This window comes from Nomascus leucogenys, chromosome 1a (assembly GCF_006542625.1).
Source record: "Nomascus leucogenys isolate Asia chromosome 1a, Asia_NLE_v1, whole genome shotgun sequence".
In the NCBI taxonomy this organism is placed as follows: domain Eukaryota; kingdom Metazoa; phylum Chordata; class Mammalia; order Primates; family Hylobatidae; genus Nomascus; species Nomascus leucogenys.
The window spans coordinates 39,528,055-39,553,929 of NC_044381.1; the positions used below are offsets into that span (position 1 = coordinate 39,528,055).

Here is a 25,875-nt window from a genome sequence, read left to right on the forward strand (position 1 = left end):
CAAGACTCTGTCTCAAAAAAAAAAAAAAAAAAAAGAAAAGAAAAGAAAAAATCAGACCTTGGAGATGAGCTTGAGCAGCAGGATATAAATAAATGGGTTAAAACTCAGATTGAAACCTGAAGTTTTTTTTTTTTTTTTTTTTTTTTTTTTGAGACAGAGTGTCACTCTGTCACCAGGCTGGAGTGCAGTGGCCCAGTTTCGGCTCACTGCAACCTCTGTCTCCCAGGTTCAAGTGATTCTCCTGCCTCAGCCTCCCGAGTAGCTGGGACTACAGGTGCCCGCCACCATGCCCAGCCAATTTTTTTATTTTTAGTAGAGACGGGGTTTCACCATGTTGGCCAGGATGGTCTCAATCTCCTGACCTTGTGATCCACCCATCTCGGCCTCCTAAAATGCTGGGATTACAGGCGTGAGCCACTGCACCCGGCCGAAACCCGAAGTCTTACTGGCTGAAGAATGACAGACTAGAGTTCAAGACCAACACAGCAGCTGGACAGAAAAGAAGGAAAACTTTAGGAAAGGTGATGTCTACAAAGCAAGAGTCCCATATTCTGTACATAAACTCTGGCAAATTCCCTATTTATCCCCTGAACCATGCATGTATGGAGGAGATCAAACTGCCTCCTTAAGGCAAAATGAACTCAACTAAAGTGAGATTTTGATTGCTCTCCACAGCAGCAAAGGCAAAGTTAGAAGTCTGAGTTCAGCCAAGTTAATTGTCTGTTAATACAAAACATCAATATTCTTCAGAGGAACATAACAGAATCCAGAGTTTCTACAAAGTATCAATTACAATGTCTAAGATAAAATGTAAAACTACTAGACATAAAAGAAATAAGAAAACATGACCCAAACTCAAAGAAAAAGCAATCAGTAGAGACCAACTTGAGTGGATCCAAATATTAGAATTAACAGACAAAGATTTTAAAGCAGCTATTCATATTATAATTAGGCATAAATGCTGTAATACATGAACTAAAAGGAAAACTCAGCAAAGAAATAGGAACTACTTTTTTTGAAAAGGAAAAGAAAATTCTAGAACTGAAGAATACTATATTTGAGATAAAAACTTCACCAGATGGTTTTAACAGAAGATTCATGATTATAGAAGACAGTCAGTGAACCGGAAAATAGTTATATAGAAATTATCCAGGGTAAAGAACAGAAAAATGTGAAAAAGAATGAACAGGTACTTTTGGGACAAATAATTGGAGTCCAAGACGGACAGGCAAAAGAGAATGTGGTCACAAAAAAAAAACCTTTAAAAAGCAATAAGCAGTGAGCACAACTGGCACCTAGATCTTGGTTTCTAAATACCATTTTCCAACAAAAGGAAACAGCCCTCCTTGGAGACATAGCTGATTCTCAGGCTGGGCAGGGAAAATACAAGATGGGTCCGAAGCATCACATGGACCTCCAAAGTAAAGAAGAAAACAGATAGACAAACAGAAGAATTGGGACACAGGAACCAACCTGAAAGAGCTTTCAATGCCCAAAGCTGGAACACTTTGAGTAAGAAAATAAATAATGATAGTATTGGATTAAACCCAAAGAATATTCTGATATAAACAAATAATTGAATAAGTAATCATTTGTTCAAACTGAATAAATAAATTTGTTTAAAATTGGTTGAATAAATAATCATGAAGGGAGAGACTACATCTTCCTTATGGAAGAATTCCAAAAAATCGATGTAGATATTACCTCTTCAAAGATATAGAACTTAATTCCCTTCCCCTTGAATATAGGCCAAACTTAATTATTTGCTTCCAAGCAATACAGAATAGAAAAGAAAAAATATTATGTTTACAGTAGAGAAATCAGGCAGTTTAATCAAGTTTAGTATCACCAGTGATAAGTCATATTGGTATCATTATCCTCTAGGATGATGCAATGAGAAGGGTACCTTACCTCTGTAGTATTCCTGAAACCTCAGTGTAAGCATGAGGAAACATCAGACAAACCCACACTGAGGGACATTCTAAAATATACCTAATCAGAACTCTTCAAAAGGGTGAAGGCTGTAAAAAACAAGTACAATCTGACAAAGTGTTACAGAATGGAGGTGTCTAGGGGATATGATAAAATGCAATGTGGTATCCTAGACTGGATCCTAAAACAAACAAACAAACAAAAAGGACATTAGTGGAAAAACTGTAGATAAAAGCATTATGCCAGAGCTACATTTTTAGTTTAACAAATATACCGTGATTATATGAACATGAAGAGAAGCCGGATGATGAATTGGGAACTTCCTATACTATGTTTGCAACTTTTTGGTAAATCTAAAAGTATTTCAAAAGAAACCATTTATTTAAAAATAGTTAAAATTTTCCAAATTTGGTGAGAGATATAAAGCTTCAAAAGTTTATTTACATAGGAAAAATACAAAGGAAAACATACCTAGGCACATCATTATCAAACTACTGAAAAACAAAAACAATCTTGAAAGTAGCCATTACAAAATGACATATTACCCACAGAGGAACAACGACACAGATGACAGGGGGCTTTTTATCAGAATGACCTGAATTCTCAGAGAAATAATGAAGGCCACAGAAAACAGTGAAATGATACCTTTCAGGTGCAGAAAGAATGGGGGACATATTTGCTTCAAATGTATTAGTCCTGAAATCTTACTTATATTATTAATTTATTGAAAGTCCTTATTTTTGTACTTAGCAAAATGGCAGCCCATTCTTGGTTAATTTATCCAAAGTTTTGAATGACTAGAGGCTGAACTAATTTTTACTTTATTCAAGATTAGAATTTCCTATTTTTTATTATTCTATTTCAAAATAAATATATTCTAAAACACTAACCATCCCTCCAAAATATCTACTGGCTTCCTCCTTCAGCAGAAATTCTCAAGAATATTGGTTTGGACAAACTGACATAGCATGGAACCAGTTTTTTCCTCAAATGTTGGGGCAGGTGTTAAACTTTCCAGCCCCTCAGCACTTTTCTTTCAGCTCACTTTCATAGGGCTTCCCGACTTGCTAGAAATTGTTCTCTGGTGCCCTTAAACAGTTAATAAACTTTGAAAGCTGATGTCATTTTTAAACAGCAGAAACTGGCCAATCTAATGACTACCATTATCTCTGGTAAAATTTTAATCTTTGAGTTTAGGATATGCTTTTAGTCATTTTATTTGGTTTCTTGCATTTCAACCTTAAGCTTTTCCCCTTTGTTCATGCCTATTTATTTTTCTTTTACTTCAAGTAAAAATATAGTGTTAAAACAACATTGAGCTATATGTTCTAACTGTACAAGTACCAGCATATTCAGAGTTTAAATTCCCTCTGGAACCGTAACTCTAACTAGCCCCCTCCCCATATAAACATATGCTACAATAGGGTCTTTCACTACAAAACTCATACCCGTGGGGCAATGTCATTTATCACTGAGTAAATAATGCAAGATAACATAATGAAAAGGGGATTTTGCTTTATTCCCTTAACTATAAATAAAAATATGTAGCACTTTGCAGGATTACCACATGTGGTATGATATTAACTTAAAGACCAATCTTTAAGCCAAACTGTAAATAAGATAAACTGTGCTCTCTGGTCTCAAGTTTTAAAGTCTCTCTTTGCTCTAAATTTACTGCTTTCAGGAAGCATGTAAGAGTGACTGCATATAATTTGTGATCATGTAATGAAAGACTCTATTGTGATATGTATATTTAAAAAAAAAAACCCCACTGGAGTTAATGCTGTTGTGGGAATTATAAAAAGCGCCTGTGTTGAAGATCAATGCAGTAAGGCCAAGTCAGAGTCTCAGTCAAAGACCTTTTCCTGAACAAAAAAAGCAAATCACTGTCAGCTATGGCTTGATTTATATATTATAACCAGTCAAGTGTGGGGAGCGTCTAAAATGTGAACATTGAAAACAAAAACTGATTTTATTCCATCAGTATATGACTACTCTGAATTATGCTGAAACATGATGTGATGTGATGGACTTCGGTTTCCCTTATGGCAGCTTGTGTTGACTCTGGCTTTGCTGATCACATCTTCGCACCCAGCTGCCATTCCTCTTTGGTGCCTAATGTGTTTATGCTCACATTATCAGCAGGCATTTGGGTTGCAAAGATAAGATTGGAAGTGATTTCACTCTACTTTCAAAGGTGAAAGAATGTATCCCTTTGATTGCTACTTGCTTGCAAAGTATAGAATGTTTCAGTTTTCTGAAGAACACCACTTAAACTAAATTATAGCAGAGTGGTCAAAAAAGGATTCCGGGAAAACTCATTACAGTTATAAAGAAATGGAGATTTCACTTTTCTACTCCATTTTTTAAGAGGTTATACCTCCCTAGGGGGCTGACAATCAAGGTACTGGAAAGATTACAGATAATGAAATGATGCTCAGAGAGCCTAAGTGTCTGAGATTTCCAAGATGTCAACCCAAGCAGTTGAACTCCAGAGTGTTCTTAACCGAGACATCCACAGCCTCTATTGCACAGCAATCCAAGTAACCATGACATGCTACCTTATATCAATGTCACATGGAAAACCAAACAGAAGTCCACTACCTACCATAGCAAAGGCTAGAGGAAACCCACCGGCTGGATTCAGGGTGGTGAAGGGAGAGTAATTAGGTCAGGGAAGGCAGAGGCGGGCACAACAATAGACACACTGCATCTCTGCCCAGCTCTTGTCTCATTCTAACACTCGAAAGAGTTCAATGAAAGATAGGCAATAATGAATGCAGGCAAGGATGTGAAGAAAGGGGAACTCTTGTCATACATTGTTGGTGGGAATGTAAATTAGCACAACCACTATGAAGTACAGTATGGAGGTTCCTCAAAAAACCACAAATAGAAATACCATATGTTCCATCAATCCCACTGCTAGGTATATACTCAAAAGAAAGGAAATTAGTATATCAAAGACATACCTGCACTCCCATACTTACTGCAGCACTATTCACAATAGCCAAGATTTGGAATCAACCTAAGTGTCCATTAACAGACTAACAGATAAAGAAAATGTGGTACATATACACAATAGAGTACTATTCAGCCATTAAAAAGAATAAGATCCTGTCATGTGCAACAATATGGATGGAAATGGAGAACATTACGTTAAGTGAAAAAAGACAGGCACAGAAAGACAAACTTCCATGTTCTCACTCATCTGTGGGAGCTAAAAATTAAAACAATTGGCCGGGCGCGGTGGCTCAAGCCTGTAATCCCAGCACTTTGGGAGGCCGAGGCGGGCGGATCACAAGGTCAGGAGATCGAGACCATCCTGGCTAACAGGGTGAAACCCCGTCTCTACTAAAAAATACAAAAAATTAGCCGGGCGTGTTGGCGGGCGCCTGTAGTACCTACTCGGGAGGCTGAGGCAGGAGAATGGCGTGAACCCCGGGAGGCGGAGCTTGCAGTGAGCCAAGATCACGCCACTGCACTCCAGCCTGGGGGACAGAGCAAGACTCCGTCTCAAAAAAAAAAAAAAAAAAATTAAAACAATTGCTGGACACGGTTAATCCCAGCACTTTGGGAGGCTGAGGCAGGCAGATCACGAGGTCAGGAGATCGAGACCATCCTGGCTAACACAGTGAAACCCCGTCTCTACTAAAAATACAAAAAATTAGCCGGGCATGGTGGCAGGCACCTGTAGTCCCAGCTACTCAGGAGGCTGAGGCAGGAGAATGGCGTGAACCCGAGAGGCAGAGCTTGCAGTGAGCCAAGATCACCCATTGCACTCCAGCCTGGGCAACAGGGCCAGACTCCATCTCAAAAAAAAAAAAAAAAAAAAATTGAAACAATTGAACTCATGCAGATAGAGTACACTGGTAGTTTCCAGAGGCTAGGAGGGAGAATGGAGATGGTTAATGGGTACAAAGATATAGTTACAGACAATGATGAGATATAGTATTTGATAGCACAACAGGGTGACTACAGTCAGCAATAATTTGTTTTACATTTTAGAATAATTGAGAGAGTATGATTGGAATATTCGTAACACAAGGAAATAATGAATGCTTGAGGTGATGGATACCCCATTTCCCTGATGTGATTACTACATATTGTATATCTGTATCATAATATCTCATGTACCCTATAAATATATACCTAATATGTATCCAGAAAAATTAAAAATTAAAAAAGAGCTCAATGAAAACGAGAAGTCAATAGATTATTTCAACAGGTGGAAGTTTTGAAGCATTTTTCAAATTTTACAATGTTTAGAGCACTTAAAGCACTGTATCTGTATTTTTCATAACTTTGCTGAGTGTTTTCCAAAATTAGATATAATTTAAACTAAATAATTTTATCGTAAATCCAATTTGTACCATATTTTATTCTTTTTTTTTTTTTTTTTTGAGACAGAGTCTTGCTCTTGTTGCCCAGGCTGGAGTGCAATGGCATGATCTTGTCTCACTGCAACCTCTGTCTCCTGGGTTGAAGTGATTCTCCTGCCTCAGCCTCCCAAGCAGCTAGGATTACAGGCATGCACTACCATGCCCAGCTAATTTTTGTATTTTTACTAGAGACGGGGTTTCTCCATGTTGGTCAGTCTGGTCTCGAACTCCCAACCTCAGGTGATCCACCCACCTTGGCCTCTCAAAGTGCTGGGATTACAGGCATGAGCCACCGTGGCCGGCCCACCATATTTTGTTGTTGTTGTTGTTATTGAAACAGAGTCTCGCTCTGTCATCCAGGCTGGAGCGCAGTGGAGCGATCTCGGCTCACTGCAAGCTCCGCCTCCCAGGTTCACGCCATTCTCCTGCCTCAGCCTCCTGAGTAGCTGGGACTACAGGTGCCTGCCACCACATCCGGCTAATTTTTTGTATTTTTAGTAGAGACGGGGTTTCACTGTGTGAGCCAGGATGGTCTCAATCTCCTGACCTCGTGATCCGCCCACCTCAGCCTCCCAAAGTGCTGGATTACAGGTGTTAGCCACCGCGCACAGCCCCATATTTTATTCTTAATCATGATTAAGGATTAAGTAACCCCACTCCATTCCTCCCTCCCCACCATTGCCTTGTTATTCAGTAACATTCATTTTTACCGAGTGTGGACTAGAGGAAGAAGCTGAGTAGCCCAAGCTGGACCCCATGGTCACAATGTCAAAGCCCTTCATTAATGCTCTCACTGGGACTCCCAAGGCCCTGCTCGCTTAACTTTGACCACATCTACCGCAGCATCAAGACTAGCTCCCAGGCATGCCAGCTTGCATTTTTCCCTGTTTGAGTCAACTGAGATTTGCAGATTCCCATCCACGTTTCCCCTCCTAATGACCTTATCTGCTGTGTGGGTAGTTACCTGGGTTCAATGTAACCCCTGTCCTCACCCCCGGGTCCACTCCCATGGCCTCTGTCCTCCACTCCATTCCCAACCATGGAACACTGCCATCTCCCTCCTCCCTCATTGATTTTCCCATCTTCCAGGTGGTAGAAGCCTTTTGAGTTGCTCATGATTTCCTATTGGAAAAAACAATAACAAAATGTGCTTTCCCTTGCTGGGCTCAATAGCTACCACTCTAGTTGTTGCTTTTGTTTATCTATCAAACTTTTCTGACCAGAAGGTTATAACCTTTTCTATTTTATGACTGCATATTTCTTAAACTGTTGAAATCTGGCATCTGATCACACCACTTCACTACAAGTTTACTTTCAAACATTCACAATGACTTACTTCTTGCCAAGTCTAGCTTAACCTCAGGCCTTATTTTCCTTGACTCTCTGTGGCATCTCATACTACTAACTTCCCACCACCTCCAATGATTCCTGGGACACAGTATCATCCACATCTCTTCTTCTTCTTCTTCTTTTTTTATTTTGCAAAATGTAAGCAAGTTTATTAAAAAAGTAAAGGAATAAAGGAATGGCTACTCCACAGACAGAGCAGCCTGCATCTCCGTACATGCCTGTCTCCAGAACACTGGGTGCCTCCCAAGGCTTAGCTGTGGGCCCTCTTCTCTTTCTAAAGTCTTTCTCTTGCTCATATCTCAGGTACACAACTCATCATTCTACGAAAAGGATTCAACTTGCTATCCAGCTCTGATCTCTACATCCCTGCCTCCTATCTCCAAAGCAATGCTTCTCCAACAATCTGTGGTTATTTTTCCTCTTTTTTTTTTTGAGACGGAGTCTTTCTCTGTCCCCCAGGCTGGAGTGCAGTGACGCGATCTCGGTTCACTGCAAGCTCCGCCTCCCGGGTTCACGCCATTCTCCTGCCTCAGCCTCCCGAGTAGCTGGGACTACAGGCGCCCGCCAACACGCCCGGCTAATTTTTGGATTTTTAGTAGAGATGGGGTTTCACCATGTTAGCCAGGATGGTCTCGATCTCCTGACCTCGTGATCTGCCCACCTTGGCCTCCCAAAGTGCTGGGATTACAGGCTTGAGCCACCGCGCCCGGCCTTTTCCCCTTATACTTTCATAAAATATAATAAAAATAGATCACTAAAAAGAAAAAGAAAAAAACACAGAAATACATGCCCCAAATTTGTATTAGATTCAACATAAATATAATCAGGGCAAACTATAGCATAGAAATAAAGAAAAGTGGTCAGGTGCGGTGGCTCACGCCTGTAATCCCAGCATTTTGAGAGGCCTAGGCAGGCTGATCACGTGGTCAGGAGATCCAGACCATCCTAGCCAACACGGTGAAACCCCATCTCTACTAAAATACAAAAAATTAGCCAGGCGTGGTGGCACGTGCCTGTAGTCCCAGCTACTCGGGAGGCTGAGGCAGGGGAATCGCTTGAACCTGGGAGGTAGAGGTTGCGGTGAGCCAAGGATCGCACCACTGCACTCAGCAGCCTGGCGACAGAGCGAGACTCAGTCTAAAAAAAAAAAAAAAAGAATTAATATAAACATTTCTAAATGAGTACCCTCTATTTCTGCACTTATTTCCTTGCAAACCAATTACTGTCTGCAGGTAGGCACTGGTTGGTGGGCTACTCATTAAGGAGCACAGTTCTAGAGGCCTTGAGGGCACCCCACTGGTCTGCTACCATCCCCCTCAACACACACCAAAAGTTTTGCTTCACATTGACTCCTCTCTTCTTTGTAACTCGACCCAATCAATGACCAACTTTTAAATTCTACTGCTTTAAATTATTTTATCCAACCCTTCTCTGTATTGACTGCAACAACTGTGACCCAGCAGCTAAGACCACCCACTTCAACTATTACACAACCACCTTCTATGTAAGTCTCCCTGTGTGGTCGTCAGTGCTATTTTTGAATACTTCCAGTTCTTTCTACCCAGCCCCTCCCCGGAAACATAGAAGGTTTCCTGAACCCCTGTAACTGGTTACTGACATGTGACTGCACTCTAGTGCTGAGTTGTAAATGGAAGTCTGCGTGTCCCTTCCAGGACTAGCATTTAATCGCTAGTGCATAACCCTCTAGAGTGCTCTCCTCTCCCTCTCTTAAGGTAAACAAAATGTGACATGTTGGCTGCTCTATCAGCCTGGATCTCAGAATGACTGTGATGAGCAGAGTCCCCAGTTCAGCTGTGATGGAATAGCGTGACCAAGAAACGCACCTTCTTTTTTGGGGGGCCGCAAAGATTTTGGAGCTGTTTTTAATTACTGCTAACTTAATCTATTCTGACTTACATAACCTGTCCAAGTCCCTCCTCTCTATAGAACCATACCACTAAGAGTAAGATTCCTGAAGCGCTAATTTAATGTCATGTCCCTGCTTTTAAAAAAAAGAAGGGGGAAGGCCAGGCGCACTGGCTCACGCCTGTAATCTCAACACTTTGGGAGGCTGAGATGGGTGGATCACAAGGTCAGGAGATCAAGACCATCCTGGCTAACACGGTGAAACCCCATCTCTACTAAAAATACAAAAATTAGCCGGGCATGGTGGCGGGCGCCTGTAGTCCCAGCTACTCGGGAGGCTAAGGCAGAAGAATGGCGTGAACCTGGGAGGCGGAGCTTGCAGTGAGCCGAGATCGCACCACTGCACTCCAGCCTGGGCCACAGAGCAAGGCTCCGTCTCAAAAAAATAAAAATATAAAAAAATAAAATAAAAATAAAAAGGGGAAAAAGGCCCTGAATGAACTTCCATGGTTTAAAGAAAAAATGCAAAGTCCTTACCATTCAGAACTCTCACCAACCTATTTTTTCAACCTTATCCTATCAGACCAACCTTCTATTACCTGAATTCGCCAGGCTCATTTCCAGTCACCACCCCACATCCACCCCAACCCAACAGAGAAACACTTTCTCACTCTCTCTCTCTCTCCTCCTGCCACCTCCCCCTCTTTAAGGTAACAATCAATTCTATCCACTCTGTGAAACTTTCCTCAACAGCCCTATAACAGCTGATGCTTACTGAGTTCTTATTAAGCGCCAGCCTTTGTGCTAGGCCCTTTCAATTATTAACTCATTTAGTCTTCACAGTAACTCTGATATGGGTACTACTATTATTAAACTCATATTACAAATAAGGAAACTAAAACACAGGAATTTTCCAGCTTGCTTAAGGTTACACAGTTCGTAACTGATGAAGCCGGATATGGACCCAGCAGCCTTCTGAACCACTGCCCTCTACTGCTTCTAAAACATTCTCATCTCTCCTTTCTCTGAGCTCCCATTATACTATATTGAACTTTCTGGCATGTGATCTTGTGTCCTGCATGGCTGGTCACTTTCATGTGTGCAGGCCTTATTTACTAAGCTAGACAGTAAACTCCAGGGGTGCAAGGAGCCACTTTACCATTCTTTCTATCACTCAATAAGAAAATGCTCCCAAAAGAATCACTTGTGTGATAAGCACAGTTCTGCTGGAAGGGGTATGCATTAATCATGTTTTTTATTTTCTATATTTTATGATGTTTTGACATCTTGGAGCCTTGCTAATCCTGGAGAAATTGCTCCTCCCAGGGCTAATTCCAAGAGATAGCAAAGAACTTGCCTGTGAGCATGCCTTTCATAGGCAAACCAACCAATCCACAGTCCACAACCACGTCCTTATCTAACTCTCATAGCCCAAGCAATATTGCCACTGTCCTACATCACCCCACAGCCAGGTACTACACAACCAGGGACCACCCCTAGAGCCCTCCAAAATTATTCCAACTAGCCAATCCTTCATCTGCTCAGCCTGCTTGCCTTGCCTTTCCCACAGAAACCCCAATAAAAGCTCCTGCCCATGCTTCCCCCAACTCTTTCTGCCTCCTGACCAATCCCGGTGCTTCCTCATATGGCCCTGTGTCATATGAGGGCGTGATGCACTCCCTCCTTTTGGGAACTATAATAATAAACTCTTCTTTCAAAAGCAGCTTGTTTCTGTGTCTGTCATCTTGCCATACCTGATTAGAACAAATCTGAGGTACCTTTTAAAATAGGGCATCAACCTATCTGGAGGTCCGTGGCAATGCAAACTCCACCCTCAAGATGGGGAGGGCTCTCGTGGTTCTTTCCTGATTTCCTCAGTCTCCACTAGTGGTAGAAAGGAGGGGTTTCAGGGGGTAGAAGAACAGTCCATCCAATAGAATAGGTCTGGTGAACTTCATGCCTGGCGTAACAAGGATAGACGCCTAGTTTGGCTTCCAGTTACATCTTAGCAGTTACTATTTAGCAGTGGACTGAAAACTACAATTGTAAACACTCCAAATCTTTTTTTTTTTTTTTGAGACGAAGTCTCGCTCTTGTCCCCCAGGCTGGAGTGCAATGGCACAATCTCGGCTCACTGCAACTTCCACCTCCCGATTCAAGCAATTCGCCTGCCTCAGCCTCCCGAGTAGCTGGGATTACAGGCGCCTGCCACCACGCCTGGCTAATTTTTGTATTTTTAGTAGAGACAGGGTGTCACCATGTTGGTCAGGCTGGTCTTGAACTCCCGGTATCAGGTGATCCGCCCGCCTCAGCCTCCCAAAGTGCGGGGATTACAGGCGTGAGCCACCGGGCCCAGCCAATACTCCAAATCTTTAAATTGCCCTAATCTTTAACCAAATCTTTAAATTGCCCTTTATTTTTCCACAAGGATTAGTAAGAAAATCCTTAACCTCAAAAGGGTCTGAAGACAACCACCAGGACAACAAGGAAAGTTGTGAGCTAAGGAAAGTATGGCCACGCTGCAGCCAACCTTGGGAAATACAGAATTCCAGGAGATGGGTGGGTGGAGGCAGCTCTGAGAGGAGAGGAAGCCAAGATGAGCCCTGCAAGCTGCCTTCGGGAGGAGAGCAGTTAGAACCTGACCTGGACTTCGGACGCAGTTTCGGTCATGAGTGGCCCAGGAGGTTTCCTGGTATTCTTGCTCCTAGACTGACCAGTATGAATTCATGCTTAATAGACACTTTCTGAATAGATATTTCAATCATACAAAACTGAATGTAGTTTTATTATTCATGGGGATTTAGTTACAGTTCACTTTGTCCTTATCATTAATTTAAAATATTTTTCTCGCAGGGCACAGCGGCTCACGGCTGTAATCCCAGCACTTTGGGAGGCCAAGGCAGGCGGATCACGAGCTCAGGAGATCGAGACCATCCTGGCTAACACGGTGAAACCCCGTGTCTACTAAAACTACAAAAAAATTAGCCAGGCGTGGTGGTGGGCGCCTGTAGTCCCAGCTACTCGGGAGACTGAGGCAGGAGAATGGCGTGAACCCGGGGGCGGAGCTTGCAGTGAGCAGAGATTGCCCCACTGCACTCCAGCCTGGGTGACAGAGTGAGACTCCATCTGAAAAATAAATAAATAAAATATTTTTTTTCTCTTGTCCTTTTCTATATCTCCTGTAGCACAGGTGGTACAAAACTGTTCACAGTGCTCTGATGTTCTAGTGTTTCTATGGATTATCTACACATTTAGCCATGCTCCTCTGAAAACTGCCAGAGAACTCCCACTACACAAACACTTCATTTCAGAGGCCAGAACAAGGCAGGGACATATTCAGACAGTGGAAGGCCAGGAGAATCCCATTCACCCAAAACTTCCCCAGGTGTTGTCCTGAGCAGGCAACAGGAACCTAGAATGCCTTAGAGAAACCAGGTGAACCAGAGTCTTTCTCCATTGGGAATTCAGTGAATTCAGAACTCCTCTATTCAGAAACCTTCGAGAAGGCCCTTGACCTTCAGACACTCATATTAACAAGTAGCAACTGCACCAAACATCTATTGGCTGCTTGCTATGAGGCAGGCTAGGTACATGAAGTACATTATTGCATTAAATCCTCACTACCCATTGAGGTATGTACTGTCATCTCCATCTTACAGATGAGTAAATTGAGGCCCAGAGAAGTTAAGATACTTTCCCGGGTTCACAAAGTTATGAGATGGCAGAGGTGAGATTCCCCTGGTTTGACTCCAGACCCTGAACTCTCAGCACTACACTCTACTGCCTGAATCCCAGACCAAGCCTAGATCAAAAATGGCCATTTAAAGCACAGAGCAGTACATTCTATCCTAAGCTGAACCATAAGCTGAACCAGACAGGCAAAAGTGAAACAGGCCAGGAACTCCCTACATCCCCAACCAAATATGGATATTCACCACAACCAGAGACTTCTCCCTCACTCTTAAGCACACCACATCTTGTTGCTTATTGGCATGGCAAGTTATACATATTGCAGTCTAATATTTTAAGAAGTGACTAAACTTTACACATTATACCAAATGGAAGGTGTATTTTAATCCTGATCTAATAAAACTTAGCTATACAAAATTGTATAATATCAAACAGCACTTTACACATTTATACACTGTTGTTAAGGCTAAAATAACGCATTAGCGCTGATGCAATAATTTAACATTCCATATATCCTGAACAGGCAAAATGCAATCCAGAAACCATTCTTACCATCAGACACTGGACTAGATATTCTAGGAACTGAAAGATAGTAGAAAGGTACGTAAGAATGAAGAACCGGGCTGGGCACAGTGGCTCACACCTGTAATCCCAGCACTTTGGGAGGCCAAGGCCAGAGAATTGCTTGAGGCCAGGAGTTTGAAACCAGCCTGGTCAATATAGCAAGACCCCATCTCTACAAAAGAAAAATTTAAAAATTAACCGGGCATGGTGGCATGTGCTTGTACTCTCAGCTACTCAGGAGGCTGAGGCAAAGGATCGCTTGAGCCCAGGAGTTTGAGCCTGCACTCCAGCCGGGATGGCAGAGCAAGACTCTGTCTAAAAAAAAAGAAGAAGAAAGAAACATTAGAAAAAGTCTCCATGTTTTTGGCCTACTTATAACCCAACAAAATTAACAGCCTGTTGACATATTCTTTCACTCCAGTTTCTCCCCACTACTACCCAAAAGAAGAATAAGATTTCTCTAGACAAGCTCTGAATGGCTGGGAGGGCTGTCATTGCCTGAGTAGTCTCTTTAACAACTGAACAACCTCCATTCTTTCACCCAACTCTCACATGACACAGTTTCTAAACCCTTCATAATCCTAGTCACATGCAAGTTCAGTCACTGTTCCCACTGCAGAACAGTGGGCCCATATTTTGAGTACCATGGTTGAAATAAGGTATGAGGAGAGCAGACGCAAAAAGGAAGGACCTTAATTCCATGAAGTGCTTTGCGCACTGTGGGCCCAAGGTAAGTACTATTAAACACTTTTATGGATATCATTCAATTAATGTAGCCTTTAAAAATAAAAAGAATTGGTTAAATATTTAAAGATGAAGGTGGTATCAGACCACCTGGTGATTTTTGTCATGTTGGGATAAAAATTCACAAAACATTTTAAACTCTATTAGAACTAATATAATTTATTACTGTCCATAAATATTTGTAGGCTGGAAAGAGGATCTAGATTAATAGAGCTGGGTTACAGGATTCAATAGAGTAAAAGTGAAGAGATTGGAAAAGAAAAGAAAATACAGTCAAAAATACCAGCTTTTTCAGTAAGAGTTCCTCCTCTAGAAATGCTAAAGAATACTATTTTTAATAGAAACTATTTTTAAATATAGTCCTTAAACAAGTCATATAAAAAGATTTTTTTCAATATCAAATGTTCTGCTATGGAGAAAAAGTAGCTGCTCTAGCTCTTAGAAGAATGTATTTTACTGGCCCAAAGAAATTACAGAAAGAGACTCCTCAAATCCATGAACAGAAGGGACTCTAAATCCAGTCCCCACTTCCTATAGGAATCCCCTCTAAGATACTCTACAGAATTATCCAGTGACTATTTGAAAAGGCCCAGATATAGTTAATATTGTTTTAAAAAACATACGCACAGCAAAACAACCCAATGACCATCAACTGATGAATGGATCAACAAAATGTCCATCCACACAGTGGAATATTATACAGACGTAAAAAGGAATGAAGTACTGAAGTACTGACATGCCACAACCTGGATGAACTTTGAGAACACCGTGAGACATGAAAGAAGGAAGATACGAAAGGCCACATATTCTATTATTACATTTACATGAAATGTCCAGAATAGGCAAATCCACAGGGACAGAAAGTAGTTGCCAGGGACTGGGATAAAGACAGAATGAGGAGTCACTGCCAATCAGTACAGGGATTCCATGAGGAATGATGGAAATATCCTAAAATTATACAGTGGTGATGGTTGCACAATTCTGTAAATATACTAAAAATCAATAAATTACATTCTTTTAAAGAGTGAATTTTGTGGCATGTGAATTATAACTCAATAAAGCTGTTACTTTAAAATCACTCTCCTTAGAAATTTAGCACAGTGTTTCTCAAAATATAGTCTGAGAACCACAAGCCCAATAAACAACATTGGGGGTGGGGGGTGGGCTGGTGTGAGTGGTGCCTGTTAAAAATGCAGATTCTTGGCCGGGCGCGGTGGCTCACGCCCCAGCACTTTGGGAGGCCAAGGCGGGTGGATCACAAGGTCGGGAGATCGAAACCATCCTGGCTAACATGGTGAAACCCCGTCTCTACTAAAAATATAAAAAATTAGCCAGGCGTGGTGGGTGCCTGTAGTCCCAGCTACTCGGGAGGCTGAGGCAGGAGAATGGCGTGAACCCAGGAGGCGGAGCTTGCAGTGAGCCAAGATCGCACCACTGCATTCCAGCCTGGGTGACAGAGCGAGACTCCGTCTCAAAAAAAAAAAAAAAAAAAAAAAAAAATACAGATTCTTGGACATGCAAGGATAGCAGCCAATAATCTACATTTTACACAGGATATCAAGATAATTTTTATGTATCTAGTGTTTCTGAACCAATGAGCTACTTAAACCAATTCTTGCCATCACAAAGCCATGAAAAAAAAATTTCACTAGTCAATGCATATATAAATATTAACACAATCAAGGAATAAATATTTAAAACAAAAAAGGAGGCAAGGTGAAAAGCTCTCTTGTATTATAATCTGGCAGAATTTAGATTCCAGGCCAGGGTGAACTGTAGCCACAAATGGAGGTATTCTCCACCTACAGGAACAATGTTGCATGTTACTGGTATCTATAACTGAAGCTGTTTTTTCCGTCCTTCAACTTGAAACAGCATTCCCTGCCATCCCTATATAAACATCAAAAGATGTTCTAACATATAATGAAGTTTCCACTCATTCTTTCCCAATATTTTGACTTTGCCACTACAATTAGGTTGAATTGGCTGGGCCAGTGGTTCAAACACAGACTACTGGGTTCTAAGAATCTGCATTTCTAACAAATTCCAATATTAATATGCTGGTCCAGAGACCAAATTTTGAGAACAGCCTTAATCTAACTCTGGTCTCCTCCCAACCAGTACTATTTAAAATCCACTGTAGAGTTCAATGATGCTAAAAATGGCTGCATCTGGCAAATTCTCTGGCCACTTACTGTAGGGCTTCCTGTGTAGGACTCTTGCTGTTAAGTATATTGAGGAAATTCTCATTATTGAAAATTTGTATATGAGTGATAAGCAGGCCTTTTCTTGGCAACTCCAAGTATAAGCAGGCTTCCTTATCCCTCCCCCAACTGCTGGCCTCTGTCTGACCTTACAACCCCCACTTCCTACACTGCACCATCTTTCTGTCCTTCTCTGTAGGACACTATACTTCCTACAACAGGAAAAACTGTAGGAAGGGCAAGAGGTCCCTCTGTTCCTGTCTTAGGCAACTACACTTCCTTCAGCCAGAAAGCAAGAGAAGCTCCTCCACCCTAGGATTTATTTGGTGATGATGTCCCCGGCACTACAGCTATGCAGAGGAACTCGGCGGGGAGCACTGTATCTAGGGGCAAAATAAGTTCAAGTATAAACTCACAGGATTGCCAAGCCCAGTAAATAAATCAATCAATAAAAATAAATAAATAAGAGGCATTCAGATCTCAATATTTATATCCTAGTTCTCTGTGGGAATAAATACAGAACGCAGATTTCTCCATTCAGAGGAAGACCCAGACTTTACACACTGCAAATGGGTGCCCCTTTCTCTCTAAATGGTTTTGAACCCACCTCATCAAGGTTTAAAATAAACTCCCAGCACCAGATTCTACATGGTAAACTGAACATGTATTCAGTTCATCCTTGCCAAGACAAAATATTTCAACAAATTCCTGGAAATTGAAAAGCGCCTGGGATTAAGGTAAGAAAATGCATTTGGTATAGTTTAAATATCTTTAGATCTTCAGGAGCTCAATCATCTTTTAAATTTAAGCAGGCAACTGACACTTAATTTGTAGGTCATATTGAAATGAATTAGGAAGTTTTAAAGGTAAGGTTCAACAGTTTATTTTCCTTTGAGATTCCATTTCTTATAAAGGCTAAGATATATATGCTGAAGAAAAACAGAACTACACCAATACAGAAGGAACCTAAGGGTATGTTTGAAGTGCTTGCCATGAGCTGGTTACATGGTGCAAATACTACATAACATTACAATTCGCCATGTGGTGTAAAAAATAGGAATTTCTAAAACCATCATAAGAAAATGACTAGGCCAGACGCAGTGGCTCACACTTGTAATCCCCGCACTTTGAAGGTCAAGGCAGGTGGATCATTGGAGCCCAAGGGTTCAAGATCAGCCTGAGCAACACGGCGAAATGTCATCTCTAAAGAAAATACAAAAAATTAGCTGAGCATGGTGGTGCGCACCTGTAGTCCCAGATACCCAGGAGGCTGAGGCAGGAGGATCGCTTGAGCCTGGGAGATTAAGCTTGCAATGAGCTGTGATCATGCCACTGCACTCCAGCCTGGGCAACAGAGTGAGACACTGTCTGGAAAAAAAAAAGAAAGAAAGAAAGGAAGGAAGGAAGGAAGGAAGGAAGGAAGGAAGGAAGGAAGGAAGGAAAGAAAGAAAGAAAATGATTAAACACAGCATATACAGTAACCATGATATTTCCAGAACCTGAAATACTCTCTTATTAGAAAAGATGTTATGCCATGTTCCAAAACAAAAGATTTGTTATAAACTAACAGTCAAAGTCCTTGGGCATCCACTTGCTCAAACATGACCACTGAAGGATCTTGATTTGGCCAAGATTGCAGACAGCACAGAGACTGCTGCAGACAGCACACAGACAGATCTGTGCTATCTGCCACTAGAGAGCAACTGCTAGACTGTAATGCTGCTGCTTTTTAAAGTGTTAAGTTATCTGATAAAACATAGTCTTCTGTCATGCTCTTGGGTTTATATTCTGTATTTAGTATAAATGTCCATTTTCATGGTCTGGAGAGAACAACCCATTCCTCCTTTGATGTGCCAGATCCTAAACACCAAAACAAATCAGGTCCGTACGAAATCCTAGTCATCACTCTTTCTTGAGGTAGTATCTTTTTCTTAGAAATCCTCATATTTAAGTATGTGAATAAGGTAATAAAATATCATTATTAAACACCGATAGGGAATTTACTGCCTATCATAGGAAATTCCTTGGTAGAAGACACTTCTTATACCCTATCAAATAGACTGGATTCATGAAAAATTTGTATGAGAATCAAGTTAAAACTCCAAGGCTTTTAATGCCACCTACTTACTGTTTTTCAGTGATAAGACTAATGATATAACAACAAAACCTACATCAGCTTGTATCTGTGGATTAGACAGTTGTGTGTTTTTAATGCTTTGTAAAAGAGATGGGAGTTAGTACCCATTCTTTCTTGATGAATAATGTACGTTACGCTCATAAAGGTAAAAAAAAAAAAAAGTTGACTGAAAGCATGGATTATCAAACATGGGGAGAATATTAAAAGGCATATTCTAGAAGTTGCTTACATCCTCTACTGAGTACACTGTAATTAGTTCCCAATTAACATTGTACATATGTATATGTTAAAAACGAATATGGAACAGTAAAAAATAAAAGAGAACAGGCTGGACGGGGTGGCTTACACCTGTAATCCTAGCACTTTGGGAGGCCGAGGTGGGCAGATCACTTGAGGTCAGGAGTTCGAAACCAGCCTGGCCAACATGGTGAAACCCTGCCTTTACTAAAAATACAAAAATTAGCCAAGTGTGGTGCCAGGCGCTTGTAATCCCAGCTACTTGGGAGGCTGAGGCAGGAGAATTGCTAGAACCAGGGAGGTGGAGGATGCAGTGAGCAGAGATCATGCCATTGCACTCCAGCCTGGGCAACAAGAGCGAAACGCCACCTCAAAAAAAAAAAAAAAAAAAAAAAAAGGCAAAAGAGAACAGACTAGGGAAAAAAGGCAGGGGGAAAAAAACCTTCTAAGAGTTGTAAAATTTAAAGATATTTGACATTTCTTTTACCAACGAGAGACTTTATGATCAGATGCCCAAATGCAAAAGAACTGCTCTAAAAGTATATCACATAGCACAGAAACCAGGGCTTTTTGGAGGCCTAGCAAAAAGATGATAAAATCAAATCAAGAGAATACTGAAGAACTATTCACCTAAAAAGTACTATTAAAAAAAACAAGTTGGGCCAGGCACGGTGGCTCACACCTGTAACCCCAGCACTTTGGGAGGCTGAGGCAGGCGGATCATGAGGTCAGGAGATGGAGACCATCCTGGCTAACACAGTGAAACCCCATCTCTACTAAAAATACAAAACTTAGCCAGGCATGGTGGCAGGTGCCTGCAGTCCCAGCTACTCGGGAGGCTGAGGCAGATGAATGGTGTGAACCCGGGAGGCAGAGCTTGCAGTAAGCCGAGATCGCACCACTGCATTTCAGCCTGGGCGACAGAGTGAGACTCCATCTTAAAAAAACAAAAAACAAGTTAGATAAGTCTCTTGACTTGTTAAAACACTACAAGAGAGAAGTAAAAGTTGGGGAAAATGATTATTCTAGAAAAGAGCTGAGAAGCACTTACCGGGCAAAGTGAGAAAACAAGCATCCAGAAAGCCTTAGTCCTGGTGTCATTTCAGAAACTCTGAGGCTGTCCCGCTGCTGCTTTTCCAACTTGCTCCCTAACCACAGTTAACATTATCTCCATTTCCCCACTCTCAAAATGACCTACTCAGCGCCAACAACCTTCGCCTTCACTGCACTTAGCAAATTAATTGTCTTTTTTTTAACATTACAAGACATGCTTTACTTAGTATATAAATTTCTCAGTGTACATAAAATAGTATAATTATATTAAACAACCAGTCAGAATTACAACCACTGACCCAACTATGTCCTAGTTCTTCATAACCACTGTGATGATGACTACACAATCCTGAGAAAACCTGCGCAGAAACTAAGGTTGAAAACTAGTTTCTAAATATGTCTGAGTTACGCCTCTTATTTAGGCAACTACTTCATCCTTTTTGCTGTTTTTTAAAAACAATTTTACTTGTAGAAAAACTGTTTCTTCTCATTCTGTCCGAAGATAGAGAGATCCTATATTTTGCCATTTGGTATAAATCTCAATGTAAAATAGAGGTTTATTCTCAAATAGCATGTAAGTTACACGCTTTATGAGTCAAGAAATAAAAAACATCACTTTTCAAAAGAATTACTCAACAGAATTAACATAGGTCAGGCTGAACAATGGTCACTAGGTCTGGAAGTCGTTTTTTCTTCACTCTCAAGGAAATGCACAATGATCTTTGATATTAATCTGTTTATAAAATTTATACCAGAGAGACCAATGGTCCATTCTTGACTTTTTTTTGAGATGGAGTCTCGCTCTGTCGCCAGGCTGGAGTGCAGTGGCGCGATCTCGGCTCACTGCAAGCTCCACCTCCCAGGTTCCCGCCATCCTCCTGACTCAGCCTCCTGAGTAGCTGGGACTATAGGCGCCTGCCACCACGCCCAGCTAATTTTTTGTATTTTTAGTACAGATGGGGTTTCACTGCATTAGCCAGGATGGTCTCGATCTCCTGACCTCGTGATCTACCCACCTCGGCCTCCCAAAGTGCTGGGATTACAGGCGTGAGCCACCGCGCCCAGACTTTTTTTTTTTTTTTTTTTTAGGCAGAGTCTCGCGCTGTCACCCAGGCTGGAGTGCAGTGGCGCTATCTCGGCTCACTGCAAGCTCCGCCTCCCGGGTTCACGCCATTCTCCTGCCTCAGCCTCCCGAGTAGCTGGGACTACAGGCACCCGTCACCACGCCCGGCTAATTTCTTTTTGTATTTTTAGTAGAGACGGGGTTTCACTGTGTTAGCCAGGATGGTCTCGATCTCCTGACCTTGTGATCCGCCCGCCTCAGCCTCCCAAAGTGCTGGGATTACAGGCGTGAGCCACCACACCTGGCCCATTTTCATTATGTGGAAGAGCTCCACCTCTGACATAATTTCAATAGTCTAACCTCCAAGCACAGCCTCCCAGTCTTCCTACTCTTTCTCTTGCTTACTTGCCAGCTCTTTCTTCTTTCATTGAGACTCCAGTCCCTTAGCTTTAACATTTTCTCCAATCCATCTGCTTCCTCTGACTCTATGGCAGTGGTTCTCAATTGGGGCTGATTTTGCCCCTCAGAAGACATTCGGCAACGTCTTGAGACATTTTTGATTATCACACTGGAGAGGTCTGCTACAGGCATCTAATAGGCAGAGACCAGAGATACTGCTAACATCCTACAATGCACAGGACAGCCCCCCTACAGCAGAGAATTATAAATGTTTCAGAAGTAGAGACTCCCTGCTCTATGGTCTTCTTTTCTTTCTTTTTTTTTTTTTTTTAAGACAGGGTCTCATCGCTGTGTCTCCCAGGCTGGAGTGCAGTGGCGCCACCACAGCTCACTGCAGCCTCGACCTGCTGGGCTCAAGCAATCCTTCCATCTCAGCCTCCCCCAAGTACCTGAGACTACAGGCATATGCCATCATGCCTGGCTAATTTTTGTATTTTTTGTAGAGGCAGGATTTCATCATGTTGCCCAGGCTGGTCTTGAACTCCTGGGCTGAAGGGATCCTCCTGCCTTGGGCTCCCAAGGTGCTGGGATGAGTGAACCACAGTGCCCTCAGCCTCTATGGACATCTTTAGAACAACATAGTTCATTTCTTCAAACACTCTTGGAACATTTTAACCTCAAGTCTCTTGCTCTTTCATCCTTCTGACAGAACTTTTATAAAACCAAACCTTTAAGCAATGGGATCATCCACCTTCTCTACTTCTAAACTACTAAGCTCAACAAAAGCTGAATGAATATCACAATCACAAGAATATCTGACTCTAGTTATTCATAGACTCCAACTTTGGTGGGATACCAACATTCCTGGACAGGCAACCCTTCATGATTCTCTCTAGTCTCCCCATCAAACCCTGTCCTTTTCCCTCAGTGATTATTCTAAACTTCTACCAACTTTCCTCAATCCCTATTCCAACAAATCAACGCAACGTCAGCAAATTCACCTGCTGCACTTAAGATCTTTTGCTCCATCACACAAGAACTTCCACACATTTCTTTCTCATCCCACACACTCACTCACGTCTGTGCCCCCCCTTCTCCCCATCCCTCCCAGGAGAGTGGAAGAAGTGTCCCTCATGCCCCGCATAGCCTGAAGGTGGCCTCTGCTCTGGAGATTGTCTTTTGGTGGTCTCTGGGACCTTGCTTCATCAATCATCCAGCCCTCTAAATCCTTGACCTCAGGCCGGGCGCGGTGGCTCACGCCTGTAATCCCAGCACTTTGGGAGGCTGAGGTGAGCGGATCGCGAAGTCAGGAGATCGAGACCATCCTGGCTAACATGGTGAAACCCCGTCTCTACTAAAAATACAAAAAATTAGTCGGGCGCGATGGCGGGCGCCTGTAGTCCCAGCTACTCGGGAGGCTGAGGCAGGAGAATGGCGTGAACCCAGGAGGTAGAGCTTACAGTGAGCCGAGATAGTGCCACTGCACTCCAGCCTGGGCGAAAGAGTGAGACTCTGTCTCAGAAAACAAACAAAACAAACAAATAAATCCTTGACCTCAGCATCTTCCTGTTTCCAAGCCCTTTCCACCTCAGAAGCGTGAATGTTCCAGTCTCTTCTTACCGGAAAAAGCCACAAATAAACAAAACCCTCCCTTAATTCCACATCTCCCTCTAACTCTTCTTTATCTCCTCACAGCCAAATTCCTTAGAACTGTCCTCGACTGGGCACAGTGAGGTCAAAAATCTACTTGGCATCCTGAGTGTTTACGGAGGCAAGAAATTGTGTAGTACATTTTTAAAATTTCCATCTCAAAGAGTCAATATAATTTTCATTTCTAAAGAAGTAAAGCTCTCAACTGTAAAATTACCCATTCCCTGAGGACTCCAAACAGCAGGGTTTTACTGCACAATCTTGTTTGCCATTTATCTCATTCTTAAAGGATGGTGTGTGGGTGTGTGTGTGTGTGTGTGTGTGTGTGTCCGCGCGCAGGAAGGATCACAAGTTAAGCTTTCCAGGTGTTTTAACTCCAGGAATATGGGAACTTAATACAGTATTAAAGATATTAAAAAGTATTAAATCATTTGTGTAAGTGAACAAACTCATAAAATTGTGTGCAACTATTGTAAAAAGCCTAAAATTTGAGAATTAGTAGAGTCCTTTAAGAAAAGTGCAGACTTTGAAGTCATACTCAGACCTGAATTTAAATCTTGGTTTTGCCATTTAGTTAACTGTGAATTTTTAGCAAGTCAATTTCATATAACCGAAACTCAATTTCCTTCTCTATAAATTGGAAGTAATAATTCCTAACTCACGAGGTGGTTGTATGAAGTAAGGAGAAAACATATGCAAAGTGTTGAACACAGTCCCTGGATAAAGCAGATGGGCCAACAATAAGCAACTATTATTATACCCTAACCTTATTCTACTTTGTCCCCCAAATATCGGAAGAATCTAATCTTCCCAATTAGCAAATAATTGGAAGGCTTCCCAGAATTATACGAAGCACAATATACACTATTCAAAAATGGAACGGACTAAAAGTATTTAAAAAATACAAAACCAAACCATCAATGAGATTAAGGATTTCAGAATTCTGCTTCTCATCCCATATACTCAGCATCTATTCTGTCTGGTTTTGTAATAACCCATATTATTTATCAACCATATGAACCCTATTGTTGTTTTTTTGCGATCTAAACATCCGTAGCGGGTTACGTTACTTATTTTGAGGGCTACCTTTGCAAGGGTAATTGTCATCATTGCACGAAAACCAAAAAGAAATCCAGGTACAAGGGGCATTTTATGCAATGCTATTAACTGTTCCATGCATCTCAACAGTGGACTGGATCCTAAGTGGATCTTTTATTATCACAATAGATAATCATAATCACATCACTACTGTGCCACCCCCTCCCCGCCCATGCATGCGTTAATGAACAAAACTCCAGACTAACAGTATGGATGTTCTATAGGGACACCAAAACTCAAAATGTGGTGCTCTCAGTAAAGATCCTCCGGGGGAAGAAGAGGCGGATGGGTTTCACTTAGTGAAATGAATGGAAGTGGAAATGAATCGAATCGGAAACTGTTCTGCCTACTTAAGACTGGAGATGAGCCCTGTGGGGCTAGAAGCCGAGACTGGCAGGTGACCGAGGGCCTGGAGGGAAGAGACGAAGGAGCAGGCACCCAGAGGCTGAGAAAGGTCTGTGCCGCCGGGGAGAAGACAGCCAGAGCCCGTGGCCACCTCTACAGCTGAGGTGGTAAGATGTGACCGCTCCGCCCAGTCCCCAGGATGGGTTTCAGCCCCAGGGGTCTGGGAGAACTGAGGAGGGGATGCGGGTCCTCGCTGGTCGAGCAAAAGTGAGGGTAAGGGAGGGTTCCCCGTCGCCTTCAGAACGGAATGGTGCTGTCCCCGCCGCCATCCCGACGCCGGAGGAGAGGAAGGCAGGGACCCAACAGGGAGCGAACAGGTTACCTGTCTCAGCCGCGTCCCACGGGTCACCACTTCCGCAGACTCGGGGTTACTACGGGCTACCCCGGCACGCGCCGGGTGACGTCATCCACACGCGCCCGGGGCCGCATTCTGCCTGGCCCGCCTTCCGCTAGGCCCGCCCCCTTAGGATGAGAGGGTGGGACCACCCGGGGGAGATCTGCGCAGGCGCGGAGCTGCTGCCGTCGTAGGAGGGCGCAAGCAACTTGGCTGGCTAGGGCTTGTAGAGTTGCCCCGGTACTCTACTATTCCTAATTGCAAAATCTTTATGACACTTAAGAAAAAAATCACCAGCCTGGGCAACCTGGGGAGGCCCCGTCTCTACAAAAAAATTGAAAAATTAGTCGAGTGTGGTGGCACGGACCTGTGGTCCAGCTACTCTGGAGGCTGAGGCAGGAGGATTGCTTAGGCCCAGGAGTTCGAGGCTGCAGTGAGCTATGAACGTGCCACTACACTCCAGCCTGGACCACAGAGCAAGACCCTGTTTCAAATAAAATTTTTAAAAAGTTGCTGAAATACAGATGTGCAATTTTATTCCTTAGCCTAGTCTCACCTCTGCTGCGTGTGACTATTGTTCACATATTAATTCCACCACAATTTAAGGTCCTCCTGTGTGCCAGGCAAGCACCCTTAACAAAAGCTGGGGAAACAACCAGGAAAAAGACAGACGCTGTGCCATCCCTCATGGGGATTACTTTCTAGTTGAGAAAGGAAACATTAAATGTAGAAGGAAAATAAGTTGCTGAGAAATTAAAGGAAGACGGGTG

General features: G+C 42.4%; 1 protein-coding gene across 9 annotated transcripts in view; it reads right to left on the bottom strand.

Annotated features, from left to right (window-relative positions):
• Nucleotides 1–25,241, bottom strand: part of AOPEP (aminopeptidase O (putative)) — a 361,345-nt gene extending 336,104 nt beyond the window's left edge. For all 9 annotated transcript variants that reach the window (XR_004027058.1, XR_004027063.1, XR_004027075.1 and 6 more), the window contains exon 1: nt 25,094–25,241. The gene's annotated coding sequence lies outside the window, so the exon portion shown is untranslated. The remainder of the gene's footprint in view (nt 1–25,093) is intronic.
• Nucleotides 25,242–25,875: the final 634 nt, after the last annotated feature.